Consider the following 12,970-nt stretch of genomic DNA (forward strand, 5'->3'; position numbering starts at 1 on the left):
AGGCTGGTAATAATAAAAAGTACAAATGAAGGGCTAATGATATTACTAAACTTCAAATGACATACTGTCCCTGGAGTCAGGAGGACTTTAATTCAAATCTGATTTTATTAATTCAAACCTGATACACACTAGTGGTGTGACCTTGGTCATTAACTCTGTTTGCCTCAGTTCCTTATCTGTAAAATGAGCTGGAGAAGAAAATGCTCCAGTATTTTTGCTAAGAAATCCCCAAATCTTCATGAAGAGTTGGATATCACTGAAATGATTCACCAAGAACAACAATAACAATAACAGCTTATAGGTGTTAAAACTATTTGGAGTGGGGCAGCTAGGTGGTACAGTTGATAGAGCACCAGCCCTGAAATCAGGAGGACTTCAGTTCAAATCTGGCCTCAGACACTTAACACTTCCTAGTTGTGTGACGTGGGCAAGTCACTTAACCCCAATTGTCTCAGTAACCAACAACAAAAAACAAACAAACAAACAAACAAAAAAACATATTTGGACAAGTAAAAATGTTGAGAAGTAGACCAGTGGGAAAAAGTAGATAAGAAACAGAAGTAATCAAAATAATTAGTGCAGTGTTTGATAAATCCAAGAGTATAACATAAATTCCTGTCAAGAACTTCTGGGAAAACTGGAAAGTATTTTGGTACAATTAGGTCTATACCATCAGTTTACACCCTGCCACCATAATAAATTCAGAATGAATATATGAAATAAACACAAAAGGTTACGCCTTAAAATAAAAATTAAAAACTAGAATAGAATGAGCTCATATATTTTTGATAATTATGAGTAGGGAAGAATTCTTAAGTAAACGGGGAAGGAAAAGATAATAAAAAGATAATAAAAGGTAATAAAATGTGCTTTCAAAAATGAAAAACCTTTGCAAAAACAAAACCATTGAAAATAACAATGGAAAAAGGTAGATAGAGTGATAAAATATTTATATTAAAGGTCATTGATAAAAGTTTGATATTCAAAATGCAAAGGGAATTGACACAGGAATATTACAGCAAGAACATTTCCACTGTAGATGAACGATCAAAGGATATGAATAAATAGTTACTAAAAGAAGAATTGGAAACTACAAATGATTGGATGAAAACATATTTTCCAAATCACTACTAGTAAGAGAAATGCAAATTAAAACAACATTGTGGTTTTACTTTATACCATACAATTTGCATAGATGACCCAAAATGATAACAGTGTTTGAGGGATTGTGAAGATAGGTACAATAATACTCTGTACATGGAACTATGAAATTGTCCAATCATTCTAAATACTAATCAGGAGTTACACAAGAAAACTGAGCAAATTGGATATATTCTTTGATTCAAAAATATAACTATTATGTAAATATACTAAAGAAGTTAGAGACAGAAACAAATATCTAAGATATGCCCAAATATTCTCTTCATAAAAACAAGGTAGAATCCTTGGAGAATGATGAGAGGAAAACTATCAATGGATAGAATGATATAGTGAAGTAAGAAGGAACAAATGAAAAATTTAGAGAAGCATGGGAAAATTTCTATGCATTGTTGCAAAATGAAAGAAGTTGTCCCAAGACACAAAGAAATCTAGTTTGTAATAGCAATGTAAATGAAAAGAGCACTAAAATCAAACTGAATTCAGAGTAAATGAAATACTGGTTAAGGTCTCATAGAACAGATAATGACCCTCAGATTAGTTATAGCAGGATAGACAGTAGTACATACACTGTTAGATGCAAATGTGCTTATAGTATTGGATGATTTAACATCTTTTCTTCTCTATTTTTCTAAAAAAAACCTCTCATCCCTATTAGTGTCAGTAGAACAGGTTACTATAATCTTGCAAATAGTTGTTTTCTTCTAATTTTTTAGATAAAAATTTGTATTGATAGGCACAGGTGAAAAGGGAGATCATTCTAGGAAAGGAGAATAGACATTACAAAGGTATAGAGATGGAAAATGTCATGTCTTTTGCAAGGGAGGAAAGAAAGTTAGCATTTATTAAGTGTCTACCACATGATGGGAACTGTGCTATTATACAATTATCTCATTTGATTGTCATCATAACCCTATGAAGTAGATGCTACTATTATTCCTATTTTACAGATAAAGAAATTGAGGCAAACAGAGATTAAGTGAGTTGCTACTACATGTCTAAGGTCAGATTTGAATTTTTTTTTTTAATGTGCCACCTACCTGTAAGGAATGGAAAGTAGGAGAGTTTTTACTAGATTTACTAGAGGAAAGATGTTTCTGATGCTGAACCATTTGAAACATCAAAGACTTATCATAAGAACTTTTTTTCCCAGGTCTTTAGCAGCTGTGACTACTGAGGAGATAGAGCTTCTACCATCTGCAGAGGAAATTGCCAGGTCACATTTCAGGAAGAGGTGGTTCTCTGGATGAAGGCTCCGAGGGCTAGGTTGGAAGGTGGATGGGCCTTGGGTCTAGGGGATGTTGTTTTTTTTTCCCAGGGGTCTTGTGCTTACTTGTGCATAATGATTGGTCAATGGTTGGTGTTAATGGTAGTAGGGTTAGAAGCAGGGTCAGGGGTCTGTGGGACATGGCTTTTCCTAGTGCTCTTGAGGTAACTCCCCTGTTGGTGTCTGTTGGTATTGGCTGGTCAGCCAGTCACTCACCAAGCATGTTGATGGTAGAAGAGATGCTAGATCCTTTCTGCATAGGGTTGCTCCTTTAATTGGGGGCCAGACTAGAAAGAAGGTCTGTGGTTGGATCTGGGGTTTTATAATTCCTGTGGCTTCTCTATCAGGTTCTGAAGGGCACTGGACACATTTTGTGTCTCATCCCTCCCTAAAGATGCCTTGCTGCTTCAGGTTGATTTGCCAAATAGAACTTTGTCTCTGATTCTTGAGGAAATTGGGATTCTTGTCTAAATAAGTAAATGGGTGGTGGTGGTGATTGTGGAGATGTGGGCAGACTTATACTACAGAAAAATCAGTAACTGTGTGGAGCTTGGATTGGAATAGAGAAAGATGTGAGAGAGAGAAATCAATTAAAAGAGTATTGCAATAGCATTAGCGAGAGGTGTTATGGTCCTGAACTTGTTTGGTGACTAAGTGAGTGGAGAGGAGAGATATATTAGAGATCAATGAATAAATCGCCAAATATTTATTAACACCATGCTATTATAAAGTACCTACCAGACACTATTATAGAGCAAGAAATGATAGGATTTGGTCATTGGATTTGATTTGTAAGATGAAAGTAAAGAATTAAAAATGAGACTGAGATTTTAAATGGAAAGATAGAGGTTTTCTCTAAGGGAATAGGGAAATTGGGAAAAGGCAAGAATTTTGTGAATAAGATAATGAATTCTGTTTTGAAAATGTCAAATTTAAGATGTCCATGAGATATTTTGTTGGCAGTGTCCAAAGGTAGTTGAAAAATTGGAGCTCAAGAAAGTGACTAGAATTGGATACATAGATGTAGGAACCTGAGAGAACTGATGAAATCATCAAATGAATCTCTAAGTACAGGGATAAAAGAGGCGAGGGCCTAGACTTGATGTTAGAGGGATGCTCATAGTTAGTAGGCATGACATGAATGAAGAACTAGCAAAGAAGAATGAGCAGAAGCATTTCAAATAGGACACAGGGTCGAGGAAAACCACTAGTTGGTTTGTCACAAAAATCCTAGATAAGATAATTGAGGAGGAAATAGAGACTAACAAAATTGAATGTTATGAAAAGATCAAGAAGAATGAGAACTAAGAAATGGTCATTAGATCTGGCAATTAAGAAATCAGACAGCTAGGTGGTACAGTAGATGGAGAACTGGGCCTGTAGTCAAGAAGATGAGTTTAAATCTAATCTCAGACATTTTACTAGCTAAGTGATTCCAAGCAAGTGATTTAACTTCTATTTGCTCAGTTTCTTCATCAGGAAGTTAGGAACAGCACCTACTCCCACAGTTGTTATGAGGATTAAATGAGATAACTGCTAAGTGTTTAGCACAGTTCTTGGCACATGGTAAGCATGATATAAATGTTAATTCTTCTTTTATTTCATATCATCATCATCATCACTGATAATTCTGTAAAGGTCAGTTTTATTTGAAGCATGAAGTATAAACCTTTTCCTCCCCTTCACCATTTCCTTTCCCCCCATATCTAAGAAAACAAAATCATTTGTCTGCAGAAAAAATCTAAAGGGAGAGATAATAAGCAAATATGTACAAATAAGTTATATGCGGGATGAATAGAAATTACTTAACAGATAGAAGGCACTAGAATTAAAAGGCATTGGGGAAAAGCTTCCTGTAGAAGATGGAATTTAGTTGGTATTTGAAGGAAGCCAGAGACAGAAATTAGGAGGAAATATTTTCCAGGCTTGGAAGTGTTTGTGTGGAACATCAAGGAGACCAGAATCATTGGACCAAAGAATTATGTGGTGGGGGCATAAGAAAGGTGTGTGTGTGTGTGTGTGTGTGTGTGTGTGTGTGTGTGTGTGTGTGTGTGTTCAGTAAGGAGATAATATGATTGGAGCTGCACTGTAGAAAATCACTTTGGCTGCTGAACAGAGAATGGATTGGAATGGAGAGAGACTAGAAGCAAACAAATTTATCAACAGGCCACTTCTAGCCCCCTTCCTTGATTTTCTCTAGGTTTGCTCTGATTTCTTTGAAGTCATTAGTATTTGGGTTGGTATTCATTTTAATATTTGTTTTTAGAATCCATGAATATAACCCTGATGAGAAGGGGTTGGACTATGTGATCTTTTTAGTATGTCTTCCTCTTTACTGATACAATTTCTAAGGCACATATTACAAGTTTGAAGTTTTCTTGATGAAAATTGTCTAAAAAGACATTGTACTTTGATTGCATAGGATACTTACTGGCTGTGTGGTCCTGAGCAAATTATTTAATATCTGTTTACCTCAGTCTCCTCATCTGTAAAATGAAATAACCATAGCACCTAGATCCCAAGATTTTTGTGAGAATCAAATGAGATTGTTGTAAAGTGCTTAGCAGTGTAAGGTATTTAATAAGTGATACATAAATATTAATTATCATCATCATCATTCAAAAAGTAAACCAAAGTTTGTAGGGACCTTGGGTTTCTAATTTTAAATATATATGCTAAACTACTCCAAATGTTAAAATGTAGACCTGATCATCAGGAATCACAAGACAACAATTGGATGTGCCTGGAAGATTCACAGGTCATTTTCACTGAAACCTCTCTTTATAACCTTATAAACTTTGGAAACAGAAACATTGGTGATATCATTCTTTGGACAAAGAATTGAAAAAATGGATGAATTAAACCTTTCAATATTTTCTGATTTCTTTTACAATTGTATGGATAGACTTTATCTGTTGGAAATACTTAATAAGGGTTTATACTTCTATCATCCAAATAATGGCTTAAAAATGATACTTCACACAAAGGAGCCCGTGGATTGCATTTCCTAGAAATGATGCATTCTAGCTTCATGTTTCACTTATGCTGTTTGGGTAAGCATAGCTTTTACACTAATTTCATTTCATTTTATTTTTTAAATCACAACCCCAGGAATCTCTTATTAGACTCACTTCACACGAGTGAATTAAAAAAAAATCCTTTCTCCATAAAACCGTGTATCTCCAGTGGGCTCAGAAATCCTTTTGTGAAGCTTTAAAGAAGGAATGAAACTAAAATATGTATATTGCATGAGGAGAAAGCCTTTCAATCACTCAGCAGGTTGTGTTCTACAAACTGCCTTTGGTGGTAAAAGATCTGGGGAGAACTTTGGGTTGCTAGGCACCCTTTATCCAATTACCTTCAGAATTGTTATCAGTCTCATCTGAGAATTTGAGAAGGCCCTTCATCTCAGTTTGCTGATAACTAGGAGTCCATCACAGACATTACTTTTATGGTGACCATCATCTATATGCCAACATACATCTTATAATATATTGTTATGAGGATTCAGCATTTTGAATCAAGTAGGCAATGTGCTATAGTAGAAATAGGGCTAGCCTTGGAATTAGAGGGCTAGATTTAAGTCCTTCCTTGGACCCCAAATAACTGACTGACCCAGGCAAGTCTTACTCAATGTCTCAGTTTCTTCATTTGTAAGAATATTTACCCCAACTATCTCACTGGATTATAGTGAGGAAAGCCATTTGTAAACCTTAAGATAAAGACATATAAATTTATATATAAATATATAAGTAAATAATCTTGGTTGTTTAAATGGTCCTGATTTATCATTTAAATAAGTGCTTTGCTGAAAATGCTGAAACAGATAATCTGGGTATTTTTGAGTCTTATCTTCTACAAGAAGCCTTTCCCATTCCTCCTTCATTTTGTGCCTTCCCTCTGTGATTATTTCCAATTTATCCTCCTTATATTTTATTTGTACATATTTGTTTGCCTGTTGTCTTCCACTTAGACTTTTATTTCCATGAGTTCAGTAAGGACTGTCTTTTGCTTTTCTTTGTATCCCCAGTGATTAGTAGAGTACTCAGAACATAGTAGGTACTTGATAAATTCTACTTGATTGACAAATTCTTGATGTTTAAATAATGAGTAGGAATTCACTTCCATGCTTAATTTTTGATAGCACTTATTGAAACTCAGAAATATCTAATAATGAACTCCAAATTAGAAATAAGAGGTTAGCATCTCACCTGTAGCCCATTTACTGCATAGATCCCTGAAACTTATAATGTACTCCAGGGTCTCACTGAAAGAGATACCAGTTTTCTAGCCTGTGAGAAGCATACTGACAACTTTGGAAAAGTCAGTCATTTGAACTCCTTGTATTTTAATGGTATCTCGTAAGAATTAAGAGCCTGCTGTGTGCTCTGCACTGTGTTAGGTGATAAGAGGCATACTGATAAGTAAAAGACAACTTTTTTTTTCTTAGAGAAGTTGTTACAGAAAGAGTATAAGGATACATGAAACAAATAGAAAATCAAAATGACTGATATTTTGTTATTTCATTAGTTCAAAGCACCTGTGATCTCATTGACTTGGACAATTTCTCCAGTGAACAAATAGAAAATCAAAATGACTGATACTTTGTTATTTCATTAGTTCAAAGCACCTGTGATCTCATTGACTTGGGCAATTTCTCCAGTGATACATGTTGCCATATAACTGTGTCTTCTTATCCTATATGATTCTTGTCCACTTTCTCCCATGGATTCTCCATGGAGAAAATGTTCACTGTTCTAAAGACCTTTTTCTAGATTTATTTGACATAATTTTGCTTTCTCTGAAATACTTGGGCTATTCCTCTTGTTTCCCTCACTTTTTTCTACATAATCCACCCCCTTTCCTCTTAGACTTTTGCTCAATTATCCTTTAAGAAGCCTTTTTTTGGGGAGTAGGTCATGATAAGAAATGCATGTTAGTCTACTTGCACCTAGTCCTGTCTTTGTTCTTTGGGCTACTTAGACCTGATTTCTCAGAGACTTTAGTTTCCCAAGATTTGCAACCAGACAGTGAAACTAGGAGAGTATGTTCCTAAAAAGGAGAGAATTTTGTGCTAGGCAACAGTTTGAGATTTGAGATTTAAAAGCACCATTCTGTTTCTGAAGCATAATTGAGCTGGATCCCATCCCTTGGTTCTGAATACAACTCATTGTCCATCTGCAAGGCCTGGCACAGATATATGTATCAATATACTAACTAAATGGATGGCCACAGTTGGGGAATAGTGATTATCCATACATTTATTTTTTCCTGTATAGGACATTACTTTGTGCTCTTTTAAGTTATCATAGTTCTTATTAAGGAAAGAGACCTGGAATTTTTCTGGGGATTTAGTTAATTAGCACAATGTCTTCTGCAATGTCATCTCTCATGACTGAAAATGAAGTAGAAACTATATGTACATGATGATATATTTATACTAATGTATAACAAACAATAATTTATTGTTGTTTAGTCATTTTTCAATTATATTTGCCTCTTCATGACCCCTTTTGAGGTTTCTTGGCAATGATTCTGGAATGATTTGTCATTTCCTTCTCCAGCTCATTTTACAGATGAGGAAATTGAGGCAAATAGAGTTAAGTGACCTTCTCAGGGTCACATGCTAGTAAGTGTCTAAGGCCTGGATTTGAACTTCAGAAAGAGAAGTCTTATTTGAGTAGGTACTATTTTAAAATATTTTTTTACTGATGAGGAAACTGAGGCTGAGAGAGATTAAAAGACTGAATCGCTGCCCTGCAAACTCTAGAGGGGCTCAAGATGGTGGCAAAGGACAAGAATGGGGGCCAAAAAATGAGGGTTAGACAGATTTGCACAGAATTGTTAAAAACATGGCAGCTGCAGACAAATTATACAGGACTGGTTAGTATTAATTGCCTCATTCATTTTAAAAAGGAACAAATAGTCTCAGAACCCCTACTTAGGGATGCAGCACAATAAATATCATTTCAAAGAAGGTATGTGATCTATAAATTATAGGTCTATACTTTGTATGGGGGTGAGGAACAAGAAGGGACATCCCTAAGCTCTAGCCATTGTGTCACCTAGCGTCCTTATTTTACATATACCTATTTAAGTAAAGCAATCTCTGACTGCTGCCCTTTATGACAATAACTCCCTAACCCAAGCCATTCAGATATAATGTCTTCTTGGATTCAGAGACAAGAAAGCCAGGCTTTCTCACTACATAGGAAGCTATGGCAGCAAGTAGTATTTTCATGTCTTCTTGTTTCCACAGTTAGATTACAAAATCCTTCAGAGGAGAAGTGGGGGAAAGAGATTCCTGAAACATCTTTATAACCATCCCCAAATCTGACTCATTGTCTTATTTAGTTTGTGCTTAATAAATATCTGATGATGGACTGTAAAAACAAAGAGAAAACCATAATTTTCTAGAACTCCTTTTGAAAAAAAACTTAACTATTTTCTTTTCATTGATGAGGATGCAGAGGATCTCTCTTAAGCTGGAGAAAAGGTAGAGAAGTAATTATGGGCTAGGCAGGTAAGGGAAGGTTTCATGGAAGAGATGGATATAAAGTGGTTATTATTTCTGCCTCAAAAGAAATTTCTCAGGATTTGCCAGTGAGGAAGCAGGAATCTCTGATTGTTCATATTGTTCAAATGGATCCTTATTCCTTAATTTTCTTAAATAAGTAGTCCCAGACTTATTCCATCAAAAGTTATCAGCATTAATACTAATAATGGGACTTCAGTTCCACACAGTTTTGTGTTGTCATTCTGAAGTCAGAGGCTACAAAAAGGACTTCTTCAATAACTCCTCAAATTACTAGCAGAGTTTCCACATCAAATTTTATGGTATATGATTTTCTGATGGTGCTGAGGATATGAGGCACACCATTAAATAAAATGCTATTTTGATAATCTAATTTGACACCAACTATATTAAAATGAACAGGCAAACATGTCCCTGAAAAGTTACCATTTTGGTGAGTTAGGCACAATTTTTCTTCCTATAATATTTTGGTCTTTAGCATGATATTTCTATCTTTAACCTCCCTTTCTGGTATATGAAAAGATTAAATAGCTAAACTTGATGGTGACAACTTTGGACTCTAGCCATGACATAAACATATGAAAACCAACCCACACCATCATATTTATGTTCCTAACTATTTTAGGAATACTTGGGGACTCAACATCTATTAAGCAATTCATGCATCAATACATTTGCTCTTGATGTTATGCCATATGTTTCTTTATCTTTAAAAATAGCAATCACCGGTTAAGCAACATTGCCTTTCATATCACGCACAAATACAGGATAATGGGAAAACATGGCATATGGGAAGGAGTATTGTAATAGAGTGATACAGTTTTTTCAATTTTCACCATAACATGGTGAATTCATTACTAAATGTAATTCATTAGTAAATTCATTACTAAATCCAAATATTTTTTTAGAGCCAGGGGAAGAATATAAAGAATATAAGAAATATAAGTATGCATAATAATGTAGAAAAAAGAATGCTTTTTATGAATGTTTTCAAAATGGTTCAGATTGGTAAACTAAATTGAAAGGCTTTTACTTTGATATGATCTGGTATTTAAGGATAGATAATGGTTGTGGCTTTTGATCTAGTACAGGATGAAATCATAATCTCTTTGTCTACATCAAAAGAAGGTAGATAGGTGAACTCTTTTTTAAAAACACTCTAGATTTAATTGATCCATGAGATAATTTCAAAATTAGCCTGTGGGGGTAGGTATGGAGTGGTTCCATCTATATTTCCTTTCCATCTATATTTCCTGTGCATAAGAAGGACATATAAATATGAAAACTAATTTTAGAGATGTAAATTTAAAAAAATGAATCTTAGGTTTGCCTGTTCCCAACAAAGGGCTCTTTGAAATCAAACATGCTTCAATGAAAAAAAAGTTTAATGGAAACAAAGTTTTCTGATTTGGAATGCACCTATTATAATCATTCAAGCTAGCTTACAATACAGATAGATGGCTATGTGCTCCAATTGTTTTTTTTTTTTAAATCAGTTTTCTATATGATAAAATGCTTTCTTAGTGAATTTACTACAATTTCTTGATGGTGGGCATCACACCTAATTCAAGGCTCTCTGCTTAATATGCAGAATGATATTCATCCACTGGTGCTCAATAAATATTTGTTGATGATACTGATGACATTTCAGTAATGCTGACCAGCTTTCCCTTGTCAAAGCAGTACTTGCTATGCAAGAAGGATTTTATAGACAACACAATAATGGGATAGAGATCTTCAACACACAGGTCAACATTGACTATAAGCTGAATGAAACCTAATGAATATTGGCAAAATGTGAGTTGGAAATCCAGGGAACAGTAGGCAGCCTTAAGATGGCCAAAGGAACACATTTAATGTCAAAGAATTTCAGAGAAGTCTAATAGTAGCAGACCCATCAACCAAACAACTCATATTTATTTAGTTATATGTGTTTAAGATCATCCCTGAAGTCCAATACAGCTTTGTGTTAAGAGGGGCAGGATTTTTAGGGTTCTCAAAGGTTTTTGTTAGCAGAGCAAAAGTTTCATGTTGTTTACCTGTAACTCCAAGTTCTGTTTACTGGGACAAACAAACCAAGTCTAATCCAGTCTTTCAAGTATTAAAATAGTTTTTATACTCCCTCCCCTTATTCGCAGTATACTTTTCCAGTGTTTGGAAGAGAAGTCCCACCAAACTGGAAAGGTTATGAGGATGGACCTAGTGATGAGCCATATGTCTGTTGTCTAAGAACATGCTTATCTCAGTTCAGATTGACTCACCACCTGTTTGACTACAGGATTATTTTTAGCCATAGCAAGCCTTGGAGGCCACTTTTTAAATTATAAAGAGGTAACAAACTGCATTGCTGCACAGGCTAACTATACCATTCCCTAGTTTAAGATCTTCTTATAGTTCTTTCTTGCTTTCAGGGCAAAATGCAAACTTGCTTGACATTTGAAGCACTTCCTTGTCCAGCTCCAATCTATCTTTCAAAACATTTCATCTTGCTTCACTTTATGCATTTCCCATATTAGCCAAACTGGCTGAATTGATGTTTCTTAAACTCAATATTCCAGTTACTACCTATTTGCCTTTGCACAAATACTCCTTCACACCTAGATTTCATTCCTTTTTTAAGACCTGCTTCTTGGAGTCTTTAGCATCCTTTAAAGTTCAGTGGAGGTACAAATTCCTATATAAAGACTTTGCTGAATGTCTCTTGTTAGTAGTGCTTTCTCCTGAGATTATCCTTCATTTACCTTACTTATTTACATGTATTTTTCAAAGGCAGGGGTGGGTCTGTTGTAAGTTTTTGCCTTTGTCCCTAATACTTAGTACAATGTCTTGGATATAGTAGGCATCTTGTACATGATGAATTGAATGAAATTTAATTGTTGGAGGGAATATGTACATTGATGTAATATAAATGTCAAGATAAATATTCACAGAAAATCATTCTTCTCTTCCCTCCATGTTGTTTGTCTTTACTCTTAAATAAATGTGTGCTTATTTTGTTGTGTACTAATTTTCTGATGACAACTTAGGTAATAATTTCATTGTAACTTCTTGTTAATCTATAATTTCTGATTATAGCAATCAGCTCAGTAGCTCCTTCTCTTAAGTTTCCAATTGCATTTAGAACAAAGTCCAGTAGTGCAGCTGCTGAGTATAATTATCAAAAAGAAAACTGTAGAATAAAGTTGTTCTTTTGCAAAAACAACAATATCATAAGGCAATGACATTAAATCTACTAATAGCTTAACTACCATATGACTTATGGCTAAAGTTTACACTTCCCTAAAGGTTAAGAAGCAGTCTGGTGCTTCAACCCTCCCCTCTTTTTTTTTTTTTTTAATCAAGGAAGGGCATACTTGAAGGAAATCAGGTTTGTTGATAGTGGCTGTCATTAAGGGGTGTTACTATATGTTACAATATTGAGAGAATGTGGATAAATCTTCAGTTACTGAACATAATTTATAGCCTAAGGAGTAAGTCGATACTTGCTTTGATTGTTTTTCCTCTGGTGTTCCATCTTACAATTTCTATAGTAAATGGAAAACAGCTCTCAGTATTGAAAATTGTTTGCCACATGCAAGGATTGCTCCCAGGTCTCTAACCTCCTAGTGGTTGACATGCCTTACCCTATCTTGACAGCAGTCAGCCTAGCTTCGATCGTCCATAGGAACAGGACGTCCATCAGCATCAATCAGTTTTATATTGATTCAACTAGGACTGATATGAGCATGTTGTAAGAGTTGTTTGTCCAGTTAATGGAAATCTGTTTTTTAGAAATTTGGTGCTAACACTGAGAACTGGAAAATTAACTTTTTTTTTTTTTTTTTACTCTAGCGCCTCCACAGCAAGTTGGAACTGCATGATGTGGCTATTGACACTATTTCAGTCTTAGAGAATATACTATGTTTGATTCTTCCTGAGTACCAGAGACCTGGATTCTCTGGGTCCAGGGGGAAAAGGGAACTCCTTTATAAATGTGTTCAATTGTGGCCTACAGCTGTGCTCTTTTTTTT

The 12,970-nt window shown here is 34.9% G+C and overlaps 1 protein-coding gene across 1 annotated transcript in view; it reads right to left on the bottom strand.

The window, feature by feature from the left end:
* PCSK2 (proprotein convertase subtilisin/kexin type 2) overlaps positions 1–12,970 on the bottom strand; it is a 294,327-nt gene that overhangs the window by 67,954 nt on the left and 213,403 nt on the right. The gene's annotated exons all lie outside the window — the stretch shown is intronic.

This window comes from Antechinus flavipes, chromosome 2 (assembly GCF_016432865.1).
Source record: "Antechinus flavipes isolate AdamAnt ecotype Samford, QLD, Australia chromosome 2, AdamAnt_v2, whole genome shotgun sequence".
NCBI lineage: Eukaryota > Metazoa > Chordata > Mammalia > Dasyuromorphia > Dasyuridae > Antechinus > Antechinus flavipes.